At 47.7% G+C, this 22,702-nt stretch overlaps 1 long non-coding RNA gene across 1 annotated transcript in view; it reads left to right on the top strand.

Moving 5' to 3' along the window:
* The first annotated feature begins 15,865 nt into the window (after positions 1–15,865).
* Positions 15,866–22,702, top strand: part of LOC144173670 (uncharacterized) — a 149,899-nt gene continuing 143,062 nt past the window's right edge. Inside the window, exon 1 of the long non-coding RNA XR_013323354.1 lies at positions 15,866–15,895. This is a non-coding gene — a long non-coding RNA (uncharacterized LOC144173670). The remainder of the gene's footprint in view (positions 15,896–22,702) is intronic.

Consider the following 22,702-nt stretch of genomic DNA (forward strand, 5'->3'; position numbering starts at 1 on the left):
ACTGAACTGGTACAAAAAAACTAAAATTAATATTAGGAATATAATATTGTTTGTTGAATATACACCTTTCATTTGTTGTACAGGCGCATTTACACATAATAGACACTCCTATAAACTCGTCTGAATATTTTGCCACATAAAGTGCCAGAACACCCTTCTACACTGGGGATTTTTAAACAATAGAACAAGCAAGTCCATCAATAACAAGTGTCCCTTTACGAAAGCCATTTCAACGGCTTGTGTAAATAAAACATTTAAATGGTCCAATTTAATTTTATTTAAACTTTTTTCATCCAGCGGTACACGTACAGTAAACACGAGCAAAATATTTGTACCTTTGCGTTCACAGTAACTATACGTATGTCACGTCTTGTGGCACATCTCAAACAGCTCAGAAGAATGGACACGTGAGAATCGTTGTCACGTTTACAACAGCACACATTTATTATGCACAACTACAACCCCTAAGCCGAATAACCAACAAAGAAAACAAAGAACTTAACCAAAGAAATTCCTAAATACTAATCCCTAACGAAAAACCAAAATAAAGGTCACTACAATGAAGTCCCTTAATAAAGCAACCCGTCCTGGTTCCAGTCTATACAACGTCCATGTCAACAATCCTGACAACGATGGTCATATAATATCAAGTCCCTAGCGGACGGGCCTACCGCTGTCTCCGGTGCTGACGTGTCGTAACCGTAGCGCGGCCGTGACACGCTGGTGGTCGTCGTTGTCCGCTGCCGCGGTGCCGGTGGTGGTGGTACCAACGTACTTGTGGGTGGTAGTCACCAGGTGGACCGCTGTTAAGCTACTCCTCGTGGTAGCCCTCGTAGCAAGAAGCAGCCCCTGGCCTCGGGGCCGTCGCCGTGGAAGCAGGTAGCACCGGGAGCTCCGGGAACGTCGCCGCGTGGGGACCGCCAAGGCGTTAGTTGACGGTGCGTGCTCGCTGTACGAAGGCGCCCGATCGTCTCCGCTGGGGCCACCAAAGCCCAGGTTGGTGGTACGACGCGGAAGTGGGAGCCGCTGCCACGTCACGTCGGTCCACTCCGGCTCAGGCTGACGTGGCTCTGGTCGATGGCGTGGCCTCGTACCCCCGGCTTGTTCCTCGGACTCGTGCCACCTGACCTTCCTTCTGTGGCGTTCTTCTGATCTCTCTCCCCCTCTCGGCCTGTGCCCCGGGATTAAATAGCCTCTGCCCGGCCGTCGCGGCACTCTTACATTCGCTGGGCCCGTATCCGCCGCATGGGTCACCACCACATTGGTTTATTCTCAACGTGCCTCCATCGCGTCACTTCGTCATTAGTCCTCCCTCTTCGCGGGAAATTTGCATTCTCTTCGTCTTCCTCTTCGTCGGCCTCTGGCTCTACTATGACAAGTCATCTTTGCCCCCTTAATCACGACAACGTAGTACGAGTTTTGTTTTGTGTTGTCTAATTGTTTTAAACTTTTAATGATTCTAAAGTTTCAAAGTGGTAAACGTTTCAATTGAAAATGTTGCGAAACACTGTTCTGGCGATTATTGTAGGCCATTTTTTTTTCATTTCAGTGGTGTAATTCGCGCAAGACGGTTGCTTTACTGCCATGTTAACACACTTCATTGTTGTTTGCAATGCTTTGCAGTACTGTGAAACTGTCGCGACCCCAATTTGAAGCCTGAGGAAACAGTAACGACCAAACGGGGTTATGAACGTGGTGAATTCCTGTGATTCGGACGACCGCTTGACCTGGTGAAAGCTCGCATGACGTCCAACTTGGAGAAAACTTTGGCCTCCCCCAGCAGACCAAGGCAATGCTCAACTGTGGGTAACATGTGGCGTTCCTTTAAACAACCTTGTTGAGTCGGGTTAGATTCACATAAAGCCTGTAGCCACCCGCAGCCTTGAGGACCGCAACCATTCCTGCGCAACATGGTGTAGGTGTGTCAACGCGACGAATAACCCCGTCTCGTTCTAGCGGATCCAACTCCGCGTTGATTGGATCCCGAAGTTCCAGTGGCAGGCGTCTGGGTATGATTAACGAGAACGGAGTCGCATTTGGTATGAGGCGGATACTGTACGCCTCGAAAAGAGCTACAAGTCCTTGAAAAAGAGCCGGGTCGAGGCATAGCTAACCGCAGGGTTCTGGAGCCACAGAAACATGGTCTATGATCTTGCAGACACTAGGGACTTGAATGGCTGGGATGCCAAGCAGAGGAATCCTATCTACACCCAGGACATACAGATGCTGCTTGACCGAGTTGCCATGCGACGTCAAAGTAGCATTGTACGTGCCTAGAACTGGTAGGTCGTTATTGCCCGGCACCTTCAACTCACCCTCGGGATTCTGAAGCTTGGCCGGAATTCCAGGAAACGTACTCGGAAAAACTGAGACCTCGCCGCCAGAATCCACTTTGAACGGCAATGCGTCCCCTTCTACGAGCACTTCAATTAACATTGTGTTCGGGCGACGTCCCCCCACCACTACAGCGTGACGTTTCACCGAATTAGCCGAAGGTTTCCGTTTTGCTTCCAGCCTACTTATTTCTTCTTCATGCAGACCACCTCGAAGTGGCCACTCTGGCCGCAAAAGTTGCAGATGGCACGACGCGCGGAACACTCCGTTAGCCGATGCGATGCGCGCCCGCAGAACAAGCAAAGACGGGCCGGCCTGTCGCCCGATGCTTGCTTACCTTTCTGGGCTAGCGTAGCGTCCACGGCAAGCAAACTCGATTCTTACAAGCTCCGGATTTTGTGTTCATTATCTGCAACTGCAGATCATGATGATGATGCTGCTGATGATCTGCAACTTCGTGCTGGCGCGCCTCAACAAAGGCGTCTTGCAACGATAACCTTGGGCTCTGGCATAGCTGATCCGACAGCTTGCGGTCGAGCAACCCAACTATGAAGCTATCCCGAACAAGCCTATCTTCAACAGCTGGGGAGCACTGTTGGAGCACTTTACCATTGTATTAAGTGCGGTGAAAAAAACATCCGCATCCTCACCTCGTTGGTGTGTCCTCCGGTGGAAGCGAGCAGGCTCGTACAACTCGTTAACCGGGTGCCTTCTTGACATCCGACAAGTCGTTTGTGTCGGCTTCTGACAGCGTTGTCGACGCAAGAACCGTTCTTGCATGCTGGACCATGCAATGAAGCATGGACCCCGTTTGCACTTCCCGCTACGCCGTATTAAGTGTGGTTGCATACCTGAAGTCCTCGAACTGCAGCAGCCATGCCGGCCAGGTAATTCGACTGTCGAAGGCGATGGGCACCGTTGGGTATAGCGCCGGCCCGAGCAAGGAATGACCGCCGTAGATGGCGTTCATGGCATAGAGCGACCGACAGATCAGTCACGTCCGAATCCCACCGCTGCCACCATGTCGCACGGCGTACTTCGTCAAGCACGCACCCGCTAATCATGAACACACATCGGCGGGCAACTGGCAACGGACCCCAAGGGTTTATTTTCCTCAGAATATATACATGAGCAAACGTGGCACTGGTGCCCTCTCTCGGTAGCACACACTACATCAATGGTCGCCGTGGTACCCTCTGTCTCTACGAGCACACACTACAGTTTCGTGCTCTGTTCTCCTATGTGAGGCTGTCTGATCTTCGTGATAGAAAATGCACAAAAATCTACTAGAGTGCTTCTAGTGGAAAAATTTCATACGAGTGCTTATATGTTCGAGAGGTGTTCGGCTGCACTTGGAGTGTTCCGCTGTATTCAGTTCGCCGTCTACAGAATTCAGGCAGCTCGTTTAAAACACGGTTCCCCAAAAAGGTGGTGTTAAACTTTGTTCCAGGAAGGTATTCCTTTACCAGTGTGCAGTAAACATGCCCAAAAAGAGGAAGCTATTCGTGGCAAACGTACAAAAACCTGAAGAACATGCCACAAGATAGCGCTAGGCTTCAACAGTACCACCGTCGCAGGATTTCAATATACATAAACAGTGGACACATCTCAACGCACTGTAGAGGCTTCACATTGTTTATATAACTTCTCTGTTAAAGTTATGCGCTGTGCAATTAGTAGGCAGCGTCGTAATCATCGATACCGCCGTGCTCCTTATGGAAACCAACATACGGAACGGGCAAGCGTTCCGCAAGCTCATTCTGTTCATTGTAGTCTTCCATCAGTTCCTGCTCGTCATATGGAGGGAGGCGGATCTGTAAGTTGGTTAGGGAAGGCGTTGCACACTGGGAGGCCGGCGACGCTCCGCAGTCAACACGAGGCACGTGCTCGCGGGCACACGGCATTTTTATCGCGTAACACACTATGCGTTGACCGCCACAGACTACGGCCAGCCACAATGACGATTGCCTTTGCTTTCTGATTTATTATTCCACTTTGTTCTCTCAATGTTTCTTGTCCCAAAACCCTTCCCGATTCTGTTATTGTTCTTAGGATGTCACGTAGCATGTCAAGGCTGTCCTCCTGGCTACCGGTTAAAAGCGCGCACTTTTTCTGTAATGTTATTTTAAACTCCCGCGTTCGGGCTCGAGCTGACGCCGTGCGGGGTTTCCTACGTTACCCTATTTTACATCTTTCTCTCTTAATATTCAGCCTTACTGCGCATCCAATATTTCTTTGGGAACTGCTGCAAAACTTTCCTAGCACCTCTACGTCGTGCACAATCCCTGCGTTTTCAGTGCAAATGAATGGAAGTTTGTTTTTTGCTTTGCCTTTGTGACTTTTTCGTGTTCATTTCCTATTCGTTGGCCGGGGAAGAGTGCCGTCTTTATTTCTGGGTTATTCCTTTCTACAAATCGCAACAGTGTATTTATTACTCTGCGGCAACAACCTATTGTAAAGTTTCCCATACCTTCTTCATCTTTGCTTCTCGCCTGATTTCGCAACGACGTCTCACATCACAATCATTAACTGGGTTTCTCCCAGTTTCATGTCTGATTCGAACGCCTCGTGGAATATCTCTACGCCTGGTGGTGAATAGGCTTGTACTATCCCTATTATGCATAGCTTGTTTAACTCGATAAAAGTGATAAAGACTCGTCGTTATGCTAGAACATTATTCCACGTTCCCTGCTACGTTTTCAGTGTACAAATCAAATCTCCCGCTGTTCCTTTTCCTAAGCGATAGCTAGAGCATAATGTACATAAGAGCATGCTACCCAAAGCCTTCGCTTGATCTTTTAATCTTAACCTTTTGACCCTTATATCTCTTTTAATGACGGAGAGCACCTGCAGTAGAACAGGGAAGCTTTCTTCACTGGAAGGGTTTCGCGGGTTGTAAGCTGTCAGGTTGAAGCTCCAAGGGCCACCATTCCGGATGGAAATATTCCTAGCACCTTCTTTTGTGTAGTGGTCCTGACCGCCAACGTGATTGGGTGGTGGATACTGCTGGAAACTAAGGCCCGAATTTTCATTGTTCGGTCATTGAAAGTGTTCAAGACATAACATAAAACCACGTGTTCCTATTGCGCAAAAATTATCTGATTTTATTCCCTACCCTCAGCGCGGTAGGCTTGGTATGAATTTTACTTTTTCTTATTTCGTACATAGGATATTGACTTACATATTTGGTATGTCAATAAGGTACGGGTGTCTTCCACAAAGCTGTAAAGTGGGAAAACTCGTTTCGGTGAACAAGGCTGGCGGCGTTCACGGCCCTTTGAATTACCGACCAGTTTTTAACCTGAATTCGTAGCGAAATATTTGAAAATGTATTTATTTCCTGCACATTGTTATCTTAGATCTAAAGACCTGTTCAGTTGAAGAACATGGCCTTCAGAGATGGCCTTCACTAATGAATTATCCAGAGCTTTCGACAATTCGTCTGTCTTTCATTGCATTCTTGTTCATTTTGGTAAAGTGTTCTCCCTTTATCTTACAACACACTGTTCTAAACTCCAGAAATTAAAATTGACCACGATATTCAGAAACATTCGTTTTTTGGGAAATCTCATGCGGTATGTCGCTGTATTAACTAGTGTGTTAATATTTTTCCCATATACCGTGAAGGGTTCCCTAAAATTTCTATATGACTCTGTTTTTTTTATTTAGCGGTAAAATATAAGTAACAGTATTATTTCTTCATGAGATTCTTCCCTGGTGACTGCCTAGTTTAAAGGAATCAAAAGCTCACCTGGCTTCTCTATCTCATAGCAGGATGTCCCGTCAGCATAAGTATTAGTGCAGCACATGGCTAACTACAAACTTCAAAAAACGACCTTTGTAACATGGCAAGCCCAACTACCTGGGCCGTGTCCACATTTTATCTCAGTATACTACGTGAAGCACAAGTATTATCTCAAAATGTCACGCATCCGAGAACAAGAATTGGTTGTTGTTACGTGAGGAACTAACAGATGGCGCCACGGAACCCAACCCACGGTGTATGAAAGCCGCCGACGGGAACAGCCCCCAACACGAGGCCCCACGAGTTTGATTCCTCTCTACCTCCCAGCGGCGGAGCGCGGTGAACCTTGAGCAGACGACGGCATCGAGTTGCGCCCGCGCCCTGTCCGCCACTTCCACTTTTCTCTTCTGCGCTGCAGCCATGTAGTCGCTTGTATACGCTTTCTCTCCCTGCTTTAAAATAAACCCAGTTAACCTCATATAACCGAAGTCCAGTGTTCTATATAAGAACCCACAACGAGTTGGGAACCAGCTGTACTGCAAGCGAAGAAATGGATAAGCTTCCAGCACCACCGGAATTTGACTCGGAGGGCAACGCAACGGAACAATGGCGCGTCTTCAAGCAAGCCTTCACGCTGTACCTGAAAGCAACGGACACAGCCAGCGCCTCGGCAGAACGGCAAGTAGCTCTTCCCTTTACCGTCGGAGGACCAGCATTGCTTGATGTATACAACACTTTGGACTTTGGTGTACCTTCCCCTTCCAGACCGCAACCAGAATTTGACTTCGCTCACGTGATTAACCTTCTCGACACGCACTTCCTACCCAAGCACAACGAACTCTAATCGCGCTAAGTTTTCCGTTCCCGCATGCAACAGCCAGAGGAACAATTCGACAGTTTCCTGACGGACTTGAAACAGAAAGCGCGCGATTGCAGATTTGGAACCCAAAGAGACAGATTGATCCGCGACCAAATCGCATGTGGAGTACATGACGAAAAAGCGCGTGCGGACATACGCAAGCTCGAGGACCCAACTCTACAGAAAGTTGTCAAGGTGTGTCTTGCTCATGAAGCAAAAAACTCCAACAGAAAAAATTCAAAGAGGGAGCGACGATCGATAGTCAAGTGCATGCAGTGAAAAAGAATACCCATCGAGCAACTGGCAATGGCAGCCAGAACACCACTAAAGCCAGGAAACCACAGAAGCCTGCTCTGCAGAAATGCAAGTGTTGCGGCGGCAGCCATGAACGCAAAAAAAGAATCCTGCCCTGCTTGGAAGCAAGTATGCAGAAAATGCAGAAAGCAGAACCATTTTGCGGCCGTATGCAAAAGTCACAAAGTAGTAGCTGGGTTGGAGATAGAAAGTGGTGAAGAAGATGATATTCTTGTCGTTGACAGCAAGAAAACGAGCGCAGTCTACACTTCACTGGAAGTTAACGGAAAACAAGTGACCTTCCAAGTAGACAGTGGAGCAGCTGTAGATGTCATCACGAGCAGGCATGTCACACGACAGCAAATGGAACCATGCGCAACAACTCTGCGTACATGGTATGGCGGCATGGTTAAGGCAATAGGAAAAGCGGAGCTCTAAACGACAGCAAAGAAAGGGACCACGCACATGGTGAAATTTGTAGTTGTTAAGGAAGACCTCACACCGCTAATTGGCGGAAAGACAGCAGAGAAGATGGGCCTCATAACAATAGCCTACAACCTTGCGGCCGGGATCGATGAGGTTTCAGAAGAAAACGTCACACGTCACATTGTGGAGAAATACCCAGATGTTTTTGGAGACTCTCTAGGAACACTTCCGGGAAAAGTTCACTTGGTGACCAAGGCCGAAGCATGTCCCAAAGCGATAGCAAGCTGCAGAGTTCCTGTGAGCATTCTAATGCAACTGAACACAGCCTTGACGAATCTGGAGCAGAGGGAAGTAATCAAGAAAGTTTCGGAACCAACACAATGGGTGAGCAGAATGGTCATAGCAACAAAAAAGAACGGCGAAATGAAGATTTGCATCGACCCACAGGCATTGAATGAGGCTCTGGAAAGGGAACGTCACACACTGCACATTCTTAACGATGTGCTACCTGAACTGGCAAGGGCAAAGGTTTTCTCTAGACTTGACTTGCGAGAGGGCTTCTGGCAATGTTCACTCGATTAAGAGTCAAGCTTCATGAAAACCTTTCAAACACCTCAAGGACGTTATCGATGGCTTCGCCTACCCTTTGGACTTGATGTGAGCAGTGAAATTTTCCAGAAGAGACTACAACTGGCACTTGAAGGGCTCAGTGGAGTTATCTGCGTCGCAGACGACATCCTGGTGTTCGGAATCGGCGAAACAGACTGAGAGGCTGCGAAATACCATGACTTAAAATTGGAAAGACTACTCCAAAGATGCCGGCAAATGGGAATACGCCTCAACAAAGAAAAGACGCAGTTGAAGACGTCGACAACCGTGTTCCTGGGAAACCTGTTAACGAAAGAAGGACTGAAAGTCAACCCAGGTAAAGTCAAAGCAATTCAAGAAATGCCCAGAGCAACAGATGTACGAGCAGTAGAGCGCTTCTGCGGAATGGTGAACTACCTCGCCAGATTTCTGCCGAGAATCTCGCGTGTGATGGAACCACTGCGAAAACTTATGATCAAAGAAGAACCATGGTAGTGGGCAAAACCACAAGAACAGGCATTTTGAAGTGCCAAGGAGGCAATGACCAAAGCACCAGTACTTGCGTACTACGACGTGCTCAAACCACTGGAAATTCAGCGTGATGCAAGTGAGACGGAACTGGGAGCAGCTCTTCTCCAGAACGGACAGCCCGTGTCATTTGCAAGCCGTGCGCTGACACGAACAGAAATCCGTTATGCACATATTGAGAAGGAGATGCTGGCAATCGTCTTTGCACTGAATAAATTTCATCAGTACTCCTTTGGAAGAGCCACTAAGATCATAACTGATCACAAGCCACTTCGGTCGATTCTCATGAAACAACTCGATCAAGTACCACGGCGACTGCAAGGAATCATTCTTCAAACTCAAAGGTATGACATAAGCATCGAGTATCGACCAGACAAAGAATTTCAGTTGGCCCACACGATGTCTCGTGCATTTCTGCCGAACGATAGCAGTGAGGAAGAACTTGACAACATCAACGTCGTGAGTCACCTGCCTGTGCGTAAAGAAACGCAGGAGAAAATCCGAAATGCATCGATAGATGACGTCTCAATGCCAAGACTGAAAGCGACAATCCAGTCAGGATGGCCGGAGGAAAAAGATCAAGTACCTCAAGACATACAGATGTACTTCACCTTCAGAGATGAAGTCATCGTCGAAGATGACATGATCTTCAAGGGAATGCGATTAGTCATCCCGATGTCGCTGCGAGCCGAAAGCAAACAAAAGCTGCTTGCGTCACACATGGGAATAGAAAGCTGCTTGCGACGTGCTCTAGAATGCGTCTTCTGGCCAGGTCTCAATGCTAACTGAAAGATGTGAGATATGCTAAAAGCATGCTATCTCTCAAAAGCGAGAAACTCTGATTATGCACCCGCAACCAAGCTACCTGTGGGAACGAGTGGGATGCGACATCTTTGAGTACAAGGACAAGAACTTTTTAGTCACAGTGGACTATTACAGCAACTTCTGGGAAGTTGATCAAATGAAATGTCTGAGTTCAAGCCAAGTGATTCTGAAATTGAAAGCTCACTTCGCCAGACACGGAATTCCGCAAGTACTCATCACAAATAATGGACCACAGTATTCATGTGAAGAATTCCAGAACTTTGCCAAGAGCTGGAGCTTTGAACACAAAACGTCGAGTCCAGCCTATCCACGTTCCAACGGCCAGGTAGAATCAGCAGTGAAAACGGCAAAAATGCTGCTAAAGAAAGCTGAAGAAAGCAAATCATAATTGCAGATGGCAATTTTGGACTTCAGAAACACCCCTTTGCAAGGCCTGAATGCAAGCCCAGCGCAACTGCTGATCGGCCGCCGTACAAGAACAACCCTACCGACAAAAGCACAACTTCTGCAACCAAGGACAGTAGATGTAAAGGACCGGATGAAAGAGAGAAGAAGAAAGATAATTTCTCATCTTGACAAACAAGCTAAGGATCTGCCAATCCTGAAGGAGGGAGAAAGCGTGAAAGCGTGACAAAGGCAAAACGTGGGAGAAAGCAACTGTGACTGAACGGGTGGACGACAGGTCATACAAGGTGAAAACTGGTGACAGCATACTGCGGAGAAATCGCGTCTTCATTACAAGTACACCCAAGCCTTCTGATGAGAGCCAGCCTGGATACACCACACCTGACCTGCCTGCGAGTACGTCGAACAACGAAGCTTCGACAAGCCGAGCATCACCCAACTCCTTGCCTACGGAAGTCAACGGATCCATCAGCTCAAACGGAAGAACATCTGACCAGGGAGGCACTCCGGTCCGACCACGAAGAACCAGGATGCTCCCAAAGAGGTTGCAAGACTTCGTCGTCGGATAAAGTGGACAGCTCTTTCAAATAAGGAAAGATGTTACGTGAGGAACTAATAGATGGCGCCACGGGACCAACCTCACGGTTCATGAAAGCCGCCGGCGGAACAACCCCCAACACGGGGCCCCACGAGTTTGATTCCTCTCGACCTCCCAGCGGCGGAGCGCGGTGAACCTTGAGCAGACGACGGCATCGAGTTACGCCCGCGCCCTGCCCCCCACTTCCACTTTTCTCTTCTGCGCTGCAGCCATGTAGTCGTTTGTATACGCTTTCTCTTCCTGGTTTATAATAAACCCAGTTAACCCCATATAACCGAAGTCCAGTGTTCATATAAGAACCCACAACGAAACAGTTGTTCCGGTTTACTGTGTCACATTTGCAGTTCCATACCGAAGAGCAAGCTGTGGTTCTTACAGCATTCAAGATTTAGGGAAGCAAATACGCACTCCCCCCAAAAAATTACACCATCTTCCCGTGTGGAACCCTGATGTGGATGCGAAGCATCGTTGCGGTTCCATGTGGTTCCATTGTGTTGCCGTTATGTTGAGGGATCTGGTGTTTACTAGCGCCAGAGGGAGTTCTGCGTCCGGGTTCACACCGGTGGCAAAGGCACGCAAGTACTGTTGTGTAATGGTGAGGAGGCAGTTTTTCTCGAGGCACTGAAACTCGTCCATCATGTTCTTGCCCATGTGGTCGTTTCTGTGGTAGAATCAGTAGTCTCCGTCAGCGTTGGTGAGGTAAAAGTTGTTGAATTGGTGCACCGGCTGAGAGTAATGTACACGCCCTCCTCTTCGCAGGTTTGTTGTTGTTGTTGTTGTTCCTGAACAATATTGGGGCATACGCAATCAAGAGATCGACCAAACATCAGTCGTTAATTCGACTGAGATTACCGACTAGGTGGATGATTCAAGGAAAACTAGAAAAATTTGAAAGCTTTTTTTTTCTTCTTGTGTTGGCGGAATCGAGTTTAGAAATTAGTCAATATTGAAACAAAACAACAAAGGGCATACATAAATAAGTAAATAAATAAATAAATAAAGAAGAAGAAGAAGGAGAACAAAAAGAAGCAGGAGGAAGAGGAGCACGAGAAGGAGGAGAACAAGAAGAAAAATAAAAAAATAGTGAGAAATGGATGCTTTTGGAGGTCTCAGGTAAGGTGCTGGAATAAGATGCGAATTAGGTTGTAAATCTTTTGCAATTTTCTATGAAGTGCAGAAGAGCAGAACAAACACCCCGGCGGCAATATCCCGTCTCTGAAGCCCCAAATGATAAAAGCGCCGGCACTCATAATGCCAACCCAAGGCGATGAAGCGGCACTTCAAGAAGCTTACGTCTGAGGCTTGAAAATCGTCTACAGGACAAAAGGAAATGGTCGACAGACTCTTCTTCATTACAGTAACTGCAGCTTTGTCTTCTCCTGCTCCTTCTTCGGCGGTTCCCTTACGGGAAGATGATGACGGTGGTTGAACGCGAAGCTATGTCGTGATGGATTCTTTGGTTGGCCAATTCCTAGGGGCATCCTGCCACAATCATTATCACAGGTGCTGAGGACGGGGCGAGAGCAACGTACACGGCCTCCACTTCGCAGCTTTGTATTCTTCTGCTTCTTCATCGGTTCCCCTACGGGACAATGACGACGGTGGTTGAACGCGAAGCTACCTCGTTATGGAATCGTTGGTTTGCCAATCCCTAGTGGCATCCTGCCACAATCAGCACCAGAGGTGCTGCGGACGGGGCTGGTTGAGCTGCAAGGCGCGTGGCGCTTTCCGCCACAACTTTCACATGGGAATTCAACGTCCTCCTATAAAGTATTCAGTTCGCCGTTTCCATTGATGTTCAGCTTCGCGTGCCTTCGTTGTATCAGTAGCTTCTTGGCGTAGTTTGAATGAGTCAAGGACATAAGGCGCGTTCGTAGCACTTGCTCCTGTCCCTTTGTTTTAGCGTAGTGGGAAGAGCACCCCGTGCCTACCGTTTCGGCCGGAGACTCGTGGGATAAAAACCGGGCGCCGCAAAATATTTCTTTTTTTATAGTGTAGGAGGAGAGGTGCGGACAACGGACGGACACCGGACATAGCCCTGAGCAAGAGATGCTTTGCATCTAAAAGATACCGTAAAACAACAAAACTTTCGGTAGAAACTTTGACAAACTGACATGCACTTACGAACACCAAAAATTAAATGTCGCAACATCGTGATAAAACGCTATTCCCGATAACTTATTGCTTTGCATTATTTGCCACGAGCTGCTATGCCATGTCCAACCATCAATAGTAGTTTCAAATGGGGAGGAAGAGTTTTCGATGGTGACTACACCTTTGAACCTCTTTGCTGAATTTTATTCTGTCGCACACATCAAAATAAACGCGATCTAGAACAGGACATGACTTGATGACAACGCGGAAGAAAGAACATGAGAAGGAAGACGATCAAAGGAAGCCATGGTACTAGTAGTACATTAGTAGCTAGTAGTACCAGCAGTAAAAGCGAGTAGATTCAGTGTATTGTAAATAGAGTTGTTCCTTCTACTCCAGGGACTTGGACTGCTTTATGCCACATCTTATGGCACCTGTAAACCAAAGAACGGAGTTAGAGCCACAAATACGATAGATCAGGGGCCAAGAACATTTTTCTGAAAACAGTATCAATGTGCACAAAGCGAACGATTCCTCAGCATGCAGAAGCTGAAAATGAACAGGACGGCTCCTCGCCAACGGAGTAGACGGATGATCAATGAAGCGAAAGCTCTCTTTGATACTGCTGATTTGGAGACTTTGGGTGCGCTCATAGAAAGGTTGCAGTCCACAAATGACAAAGAGGGCAAGCTGAACGTCGAGCTAGAGGGAGCATTTGCGGAAGAAGAGCTCGCTCCAGAGTGCGTTGTCGTGCTGACTCAAAAAACGCCGTCGAGGGAATACTGGGCTAATTAAAGCCGAAGGAAAGATCACTCCGGAGTGGTCAACGGCTGAAGAGATCGACAGCTGCAGTCTCTGTGATGGATCCTCAGAGTAGCGAGCGTAACCGCCACGGAAGCTCCGGGAAGCTCCCGGCGCTGCAGCTCCAAACATTCAACGGGGGAGTTTGGCCAGCAGCTTAGCTTTTCGACCCAGTTTAAGTCAGCCGCGCACGAGAATCCCAGCCGGACCATTGGAGATAGTTTCAGTACCTTCGGTCACTGCTGGGTGGGCCAGCTGCTTCAACCATTGCCGGTCTGCAACCGACAAAAGACGTCTATCCAGCCACCGTAGAAACTCTTTCCCGGCGATCCGGTGACACCCGCTGCATTGTGCAGAAACATTTGGGGCATATTCGATCGCTTTCTTTATTGGAGTCGTCTAAGGATGTCGGCGAACTACGGTGACTGCTCTATAACGTGCTGTGCCATGTGCGTGGCCTCACAGAGCTGAGTGTTTGTTCTGCCACGTACTCTAGTATGATGACTGACGTCCTTCTTAGCGTGTTACTATCAGATATCAAAGTTGACTACAACCTGCAGATTGCGCACAATTCGCCTCGGTCAGTCCCAAGAGGCAGACAGTCCTCAGTCCGCGTAGTTGCTGCATCACCGTCATCACCCTTTGGTGGTGAGCTTGAAACGCTTTTCTCCCACCTCTGGATTGAAGTAGAGAGTAGGCAAAGAAGTATATTCGGTACTAGGAAGACTATGCTCGCACCAAGTCAGGTTATCGAACGGAAGGTGCTCATGCTTCCAAATGCGGCTGTGCTAAGTTTTAGCCCCTCGAGCGAGTTTAGTTGTCTATTCTGTCATTCCGATATGCACTCTACAGACTAACGCCATGAAATTATTGGCTTCTAGTATATAATAAAGAAGTTAGGAAATGACTGACGGTGCGTCCGCTGTTCCACGAGAGGGCAGTTTTCACAAGGACCGGGAGACATCGTGAAGTTCTGATGTTATCTGGGCTGGGTCTCCCCGTAATGTCTCCGTTATTTTTGACGGGAGCGTCCCCACCGGCGCGATGGGAATCAATGATTCTGAAATTGGAATTGACCCTCAAAATATGCTAGATACGTTACGTGGTGGCAGAACAGACGAGTCACGGATAGATGAGCTACCAGAACCTTTATACTACTAGATCGTTTCACTGCTCACTCTCAACCGTGTGGATGTGGCCCACAGATGGCAGAGGCCGTTTTATTGAGAGCTTTCCAGTGTCGTCGGAAGCCTCTCTCTTCAATAAAAAACAGCCGACCAAATACAGTACAGCACACAATACATACTCATATATCGACTTCGCTATTTTTTCTAGTAATCTTTTCCCACCTATTAACTCGGATCTGGATGCAAACCCCCATGGAAGTGAACACTTCCCAGTCGCATTGAAATGTCGGGATGTAGGACTTCACATTTGGTTTTACCATAAAATGTCACGAACCCAGTACAGATTAGACTAAATTTAAGCAAAATGAAGCTTCTACTCACAACAATAATATATCTAGATATTGACAAAGCTTCCACACCCATTGCTGCACATATGGTAAATGCTGCAGAAAAGTTCAAACCGCAAACCGCGAAGCGGCGCCCACGGCCATCGCGATCGCAAAATTTCACCGCACTATTATCTGTTTGGTGTACTTGTAGACTGATTTTCAGATATATTCTGGATCTGAGTAGCGGCAACGAGTTTTAGCCGCTACAGTGTGTCGAGGTTCGTGCGCGATCCACATCCTCCGTAAAGGCAGATGGTTGCGTGCTCGCGTGCGTTGCGTTTCTGCCTGCAGAAGGTGCTCCGTGCTTCTCAGCATTATTCATATCTTGTAAATGACGCGCTATATCAATATACTCAGGAAAGCTGGTGTGACGGATGGCGAAGACCGACATTCTTCCTAAAAAGGTACGCTGTGCGAGAGTGTCGCTCTCGTATACCGCGCCCTAGCCGCCGCAGCCACCTGCGCCTCCCTCAGAGCTGGAAACGCTGATTGCCTGCAGCATTTGATGAAACAACCCGTAGCGATGAAGGAGCCGTCAACGCTAGCTGTGTCATAGAAGCTAGGATATAGACAAAAGAGCTACGTCAAAGCTCCGTTGAATGGTCGAAAAAGTTGACATGTAACACGGCAGTAAAAGAACGCTTATCTAGCGGTAGCGCGCCTAAAATGGCTACCTATTTTAGGCATCCCTTGAGGACAAAAATAGCGAAAGCATTTCGGGTTGTTGACCTTTTTTTGCAGATGTCAAATAGGGGTATCACTCCGTCAAAAAAGAGAACATTATTTAAAAAAAAACAACAAAGATTTATCGCCGCTTTTATTTAAGCCTTCTGGCTTTTGATTGAAGAGCAACATCGTTGGGTGCAGACAACTCGACAAGCAGTGAGTCTATTTCATATTTAACTGTATACAGAGCTTTTATTTGAGTGCGAAAAATTGTTTTTCTTCAACTTTAATTGGGAAAACTTCCTGCTGGTATCGAATAATTTAAAAACGTTTTAATGAATTTGATGGCTTGCTGCGCGTTATTTGAAATGAAAGGTATGCTCATGAAGGACTTCTATGTGATACAGTTACTTGATAATGCACTGCTAGATAATAATTTAAAAATAGCGGTATAAAACTTGAATCACCACTAATACTCGTGTAGGCACAATAGGGCAAATGAACGAAAATGATTTTACATTTTAACATCGTATGGCTTGAAGAGAGCGTATGCTGCTGAAGGGTATTTTTCTTTACTTTATCCCATGATGGGTAACTGCTGGGTAACAAAAGCGCCAAAACCATCATGCTAGAAAAAGCTGACAAGAAGAGCCAGCTTTATACAGTAAAGGCTACAGACCGTATTTTAATAAATAGCAAAAAGAGAGTGCACCCATCTAATGGAATGGTCTTGCGGAAATTAGGTACTGAAAATACCACAGCAGTGATGCCGCACACACCCTGCTACGAGTGCCGCTGTACGTTCATAGCGAAGTCTTGTTAAAATAGGCGTCCGACCAGTTTTCAGATGGCAAATTAATAAACATACCTAGGCTCGACCAACCTGTAAAGCGCGCAGCTTTTCATAGCGCCAATTGTTTCATAGTTCGACACCTTATCTCTACGATAGGGAGACATTACAAGCACTAGTGCGAGGTGTAGCACACAGAACGGGTGGAATCACAAACAAAAGGATGAAACGGTTCGCAAAGCTAAATGTGTGAAGAGGGGAGCGGAAGAGACGAAACAAGAAATACCCTATTCTTGGGTACACCTTGAAGGGCCTATTTAACGTCGTCTGCTGGTCAGGTGGAGGCCAGAATGCCATGATCTCCAGTGGCAGCCTCGGCTAGCTTGATCACATTCTCTGGACCTGGAAATCCTTACTGAGTATCGCTGTCTCCGAAGTTATTGGTAGACAGCGATAAAATAAGATTTCAGCGCTATTTGTTTTTGTCTATCACGATTTCTGTGTTTTCGTCCCACATGCAGTGGAGATTAGGTGATTAGGTTGTCGTAATTGAGCTTTGCGACTGGTCATTGTCTATTGACCCGTTGTTTCCAACTCGGTAGAAAACGGTTTTTGTAATTTTCAACCATCTTCTCTCTCTCTCTCTCTGTCTATATATATATATATATATATATGGAACGAGAGGGCTTTGAAGATGGTCAACAGATAGAAATATTATTTGGAGAAGGTATGAGGCCGCTACCTTCCCCAGAGTATTATTTCTGTATATATATAAATATATATATATATATAAATAATGAAGAAAATGAAATACGTCGAAATAGGATAGGTTTTAACGTTTCGACCGGGGACCGGCCTTCGTCAGAATTCTCCTTTCGGGCGCACCCTTGCCTCCCACCAGCAGAAGCCAAGTGTCTCATGTTTCAATGACCTTACCCTGATTCTTAGAACGGGTCTGTATGGGCAGATGTTCGCCCTTTGTGTGCATGGGCACATCTTCTTCGGACCTTCTTTGTTCCGCGTGACTAATTTTTCTGCCCTTGTCAAACACGTGCAGGGCATATCTTTTTTTGACCCCTCGTTCACCCCTGTTGCAGCGAGGGAGGGGGGAATTACCTTGCAAATTTTCTCTGTTTGGTTCTTCTCACTTTCTTTCCCATGTGCGTACCACGTGACTGCGTGTTATTATCCTTTTTAAATTTTTTCCAGCTCTCTCTTCATTCTTTTGCTACCCACCAACCATGATCCAATTGTACAAACTCTCCCTTCTCATACCTCGCCCTCACCCTTGCTACATTTTCTGAATATATATAACTCTGAAACGAACTTCCTCTGTAGTCTGAAGAAAAGAAGTCCTCTTCCTAAAACGTCAGTAAACATATTTCTATTTTCTACGTCTTTCTCTTGTGTCTCTTGTCAAACACACGAGACGCCGACCAGGCAAAAAATCGTTCTCGACGTTTCGGCTTCCAGCACGGAAGCCCTGTTCACAATGAATACATCACCAAAAATGGATCATTTCAATGGGGTTGAGTAATCAATGTAAGAAGCACGCGTAGATTGGATTTTGATTTCCGTGGTTACGATTAACTGTGTTAGATGTGGTCTGAAGGATTAGTGATTCCAGATGCAGGCGTGAATTTGCCGATTTTTCTGTTGCGACGATTGTTGCACCGTCCCAGTCAATCTTGTGGTCATTCGTGACGGCGTGCTCTGTAAAGCGTTGTTGCGAACGCTCTTATTCCTTACGTCACGAGCGTGTTGCTGTAATTGTTTCTTGTAGTTTCCTGATTCCCCGATGTAAACATCGTCACAGTCTGTCCACGAGATTTCATACACAACTCCGGGAAAACGTTCCTTGGGCAAGCTGTCCATCACTTTTACGAGCTGGTGACGCATCTTTCTTGGCGGAACATGTGCCACCTGTACGTCATACCTCCGTAAGACAAGTGCGAGACATTCGCTTGTTTAAGGAATATACGCCACAGACGCCCGTTTCTTGAGGGGAAGAGGTGCGTCCGGTTGTAACCTACGGGACAGCTGACATTTTATTGCATCGATAAAGCGTCTAGGGTATTTGCAGCTTGCGCGATCATCCCGTACCTCTTTCTTGTCCACAGCCACATCCTCGGACCGTGAGCACAGACGTTCGGCCCGCTGCAGTAACGTGCTAACAACGGCTTGCTTGTGGGCGGCCAGGTGCACAGAGCCGAAACTCAGGTATCGACCTGTGTGTGTATCTTTCCGGTAGGCGCTGAAGCTTAGCCTCTGGCCCTGCAGTGAAACGAGGACGTCAAGGAAAGAAAGTTTTCCATCCACCTCCTCTGCCAAAGTGAACTGAAAGGCTCTTTCCAAGCTGTTCAGGTGATCCAGGAACTTGCTCACCACATGTTTTTGGATGATGCAGAAACAATAATCAATGTAGCGGAGGAACACTTCCGGGGACGGGGCGGAGGAGTTCAAGCGCTTTTCAAGCGCTGTTCAAGCGCTTCCATAGTGAGGTTCGCCTCCGTAATCGAAACAGACGCGCCCATGGGAGTCCCCTCGCTTTGCTTGTAGAAATTGTCCGTAAAGACGAAGTAAGTGTTATTAAGGGAGAAATCTATGAGCCTGCATAGGTCCGGTACATCTATCGGGCATCTCTGGGGCAACGTTTCATCATAATCGAGAGAAGCGGTGCACACGTTGACAGCGACGTCTACCTGCACGCTCGTGGAAAGGGATTTCTGCCTTGAGAACACTTACTTCGTCTTTATGGGCAATTTCTACATGCAAACCACGGGACTACCATGGGCGCGTCTGTTTCGGTTACGGCGGCGGACCTCACCATGGAAGCGCTTGAACAGCGCGCGTTACCCTCCTTGGCCCCGTCCCCGAAGCATAATGCGTACACAATACTTGTTATACAACCATACTTGGCGACTTCACGCACCAATACGACGGTTTCAAAAATCATTCCATTTATAGCATTGATCGACTAATGCTTGGGATAAACTCTTTTAATTTTGCCTTATCACGTAAGTGGCAACAAAATTCAAAAATGCTAACAACGAAAAAGCAAAGATTTAACGCAAATTGTCCCTGGCAAATAAAAAAGAAAACGCTTAAAAAAAGGTCGAAAAGCAAATCAACAATAATAAAAGCGTTGTTTCGAACGCTGTCATTCCTTACGTCACGAGCGTGTTGCTGTAATCGTTTGTTGTAGTTTCCTGATTCCCCGATGTGAACACCGTCGCAGTCTGCGCACGGGATTTCATACACAACTCTGGGGAAACGTTCCTTGAGCAAGCTGTCCTTCACTTTTAGAAGCTGGTGACATATCCTTCTTGCCGGAACATGTGCCACCTGTACGTCATACTCCCGTAAGACACGCGCGAGGCATTCGCTTGTACTAGGAATATACGGCACAGAAGCCCGTTTCTTGACGGGAGGAGGTGCGTCCGGTTGCCCCTACGTGACAGCTGACGTTCCGTTGCATCGATAAAGCGTCTAGGGTATCCGCAGCTTGCGAGATCATCCCGTACCTTTTTCGTGTCCACAGCCACATCCTCTGGCCTTGAGCACAGACGTTCGGCCCGCTGCAGTAACCTACTAACAACGGCTTGCTTGTGGGCGGCCGGGTGCAGAGCTGAAACTGGGGTATCGACCTGTGTGTGCATCTTACCGGTACACGCTGAAGCTTAACCTCTGGCCCTGCGTGAAACGAGGACGTCGAGGAAAGGAAGTTTTCCATCCACCTCCTCTTCCGAAGTAAACTTAATGGCTCTTTCCAAGCTGTTCAGGTCATCCAGGAACTTGCTCAACTCATCTTTTTGGATGATGCAGAAACAATCATCAACGTAGCGGAGGAACACTTTCGGGGACGGGGCGAAAGAAGCTAACGCCCGCTGTTGAAGCGCTTCCATGGTCAGGTTCACCGCCGCAACCGAAACAGACGCGTCCATGGGAGTCCCCTGGCTTTGCTTGTACAAATTGCCCATAAAGACGAAGTAAGTGTTCTTAATGCAGAAATCTAGGAGCCTGCGCAGGTCAGGTACGTCTATCGGGCATCTCTGGGGCAATGTTGCATCAGACTCGAGAGCAGCGGTGCACACGTTGACAGCGAAGTCTATCGGCACGCTCGTGAAAAGGGACTTCACGTCGAAGGACACCATCAAATCGTGTTCCTCGATCGTGATGCACCCGGTCTTCTGGAAAAACCGGAGGAATTCTGAACATGACCTGCACCCTGACCGACCAACGGAGCCAGAACTTGGTGCAAGAATTTCGACAGGTTCTGCAGGGGGGAGCGTGTGCAGTCAACGATGGGGCGGATGGGAACGTCTGGCTTGTGAATTTTTGGCAAACCATAGAAGGCGGGCGCGGATCCATTGTGGCTGAGCAGTCTGTAGTAGAGCGCTTTATGGTTTGGAGGAACAGACAGAAACACGTCCGCCAGCAGCTTCTGGAACTCTCTTTCAAACTTGAGCGTTGGGTCCTCCTTTTTGGGGGGTACATAAGTTTCGCTGTCTTCGAGAGGCAGCAGCATCTTCTTTTCTTAGTCGGCCTTATCCAGGAGAACCGTCTCATTGCCTTTATCAGCTGGCAAAATAACAATATGCTCGTTTTCACGGAGACTCCTGCTTGCTTCACATTCTACAAGTGCAACGCAGAGCGGGAAGGCCCGCGATGGACAGCGTTGAGCACGCCAACCACTCGGGTGCGGGCTTCTTCGCGGCGAGTGTTTTCAACAAGGCTGACAGAATTTTCTACTCCACATACTACTTTCTTCTTGTCCGGTGCTGGTCCAAGTTGAAATTCAGCCCCAGGTTCCGGACACTTTCTTCATCTCGGCTTGGCCTGTATTGCGAGAAATTATGCACCACGGTTCTCGAAGGCGCCCTTATATTGGCCGATTGCACTGCGAGAAGGCTAGTCAGCTTGTCGTCATGGGCACGCTCACCTCTCTGGCGTTGGAGCTTCGTCTTTTGATTCGAGTTCAGCTGGATGCTGGAGAACTCGATGGGGCAGCGGTGCTCCAGGGTACGATGGGCGAAGAAGGCATCGTTCTCTAGGGCACGAATTTTCGCTTTGCAGTCCACGATCATAGCTTGCAGCAGCAGCCCTTCCGCTTTTCCTACCACACGGTGACCGAAGGGCGCAGACACAGGCCTGTTCAGACGTAAGGAGCGTGGAACCAGGTTACGAACTTTACATGTTAGGTTGAACTTAAGGTGGTTTTTAAACGAGGCGATGCGGCAGTTGAGGTTAATTTATCTGCGGATCTGGGTGATGAATTCTTGGCCATACGCCTGGCTAAGGGTAATGATGTCGAGACAGTGACGGAATTTCGTCTGGCCAGGAGAATACATTTCAAACACACTAGACGCCGACCAGTCAAAAAATCGTTCTTGACGTTTCGGCTTCCAGCACGGAAGCCTTGTTCACAATGAATACATCACCAGAAATAGATCGTTTAAATGGGGTTGAGTAATCGATGTATATAGCGCACGTAGATTGGATTTAGATTTCCGTCGTCATGATTAACCGTGTTAGATGTGGTCTGAATGATTAGTTATTCCAGATGCAGGCGTGAAGTTGCCGATTTTTCTGTTGGGACGATTGTTGCACCGTCCCAGTCAATCTTGTGGTCATTCGTGACGGCGTGCTCTGTAAAGCGTTGTTGCGAACGCTCTTATTCCTTACGTCACGAGCGTGTTGCTGTAATTGTTTCTTGTAGTTTCCTGATTCCCCGATGTAAACATCGTCACAGTCTGTCCACGAGATTTCATACACAACTCCGGGAAAACGTTCCTTGGGCAAGCTGTCCATCACTTTTACGAGCTGGTGACGCATCTTTCTTGGCGGAACATGTGCCACCTGTACGTCATACCTCCGTAAGACAAGTGCGAGACATTCGCTTGTTTAAGGAATATACGCCACAGACGCCCGTTTCTTGAGGGGAAGAGGTGCGTCCGGTTGTAACCTACGGGACAGCTGACATTTTATTGCATCGATAAAGCGTCTAGGGTATTTGCAGCTTGCGCGATCATCCCGTACCTCTTTCTTGTCCACAGCCACATCCTCGGACCGTGAGCACAGACGTTCGGCCCGCTGCAGTAACGTGCTAACAACGGCTTGCTTGTGGGCGGCCAGGTGCACAGAGCCGAAACTCAGGTATCGACCTGTGTGTGTATCTTTCCGGTAGGCGCTGAAGCTTAGCCTCTGGCCCTGCAGTGAAACGAGGACGTCAA

The sequence above is a fragment of the Haemaphysalis longicornis genome, unplaced genomic scaffold (genome assembly GCF_048455015.1).
Source record: "Haemaphysalis longicornis isolate Haplotype H1 unplaced genomic scaffold, Haemaphysalis longicornis Haplotype H1 scaffold_3, whole genome shotgun sequence".
NCBI lineage: Eukaryota > Metazoa > Arthropoda > Arachnida > Ixodida > Ixodidae > Haemaphysalis > Haemaphysalis longicornis.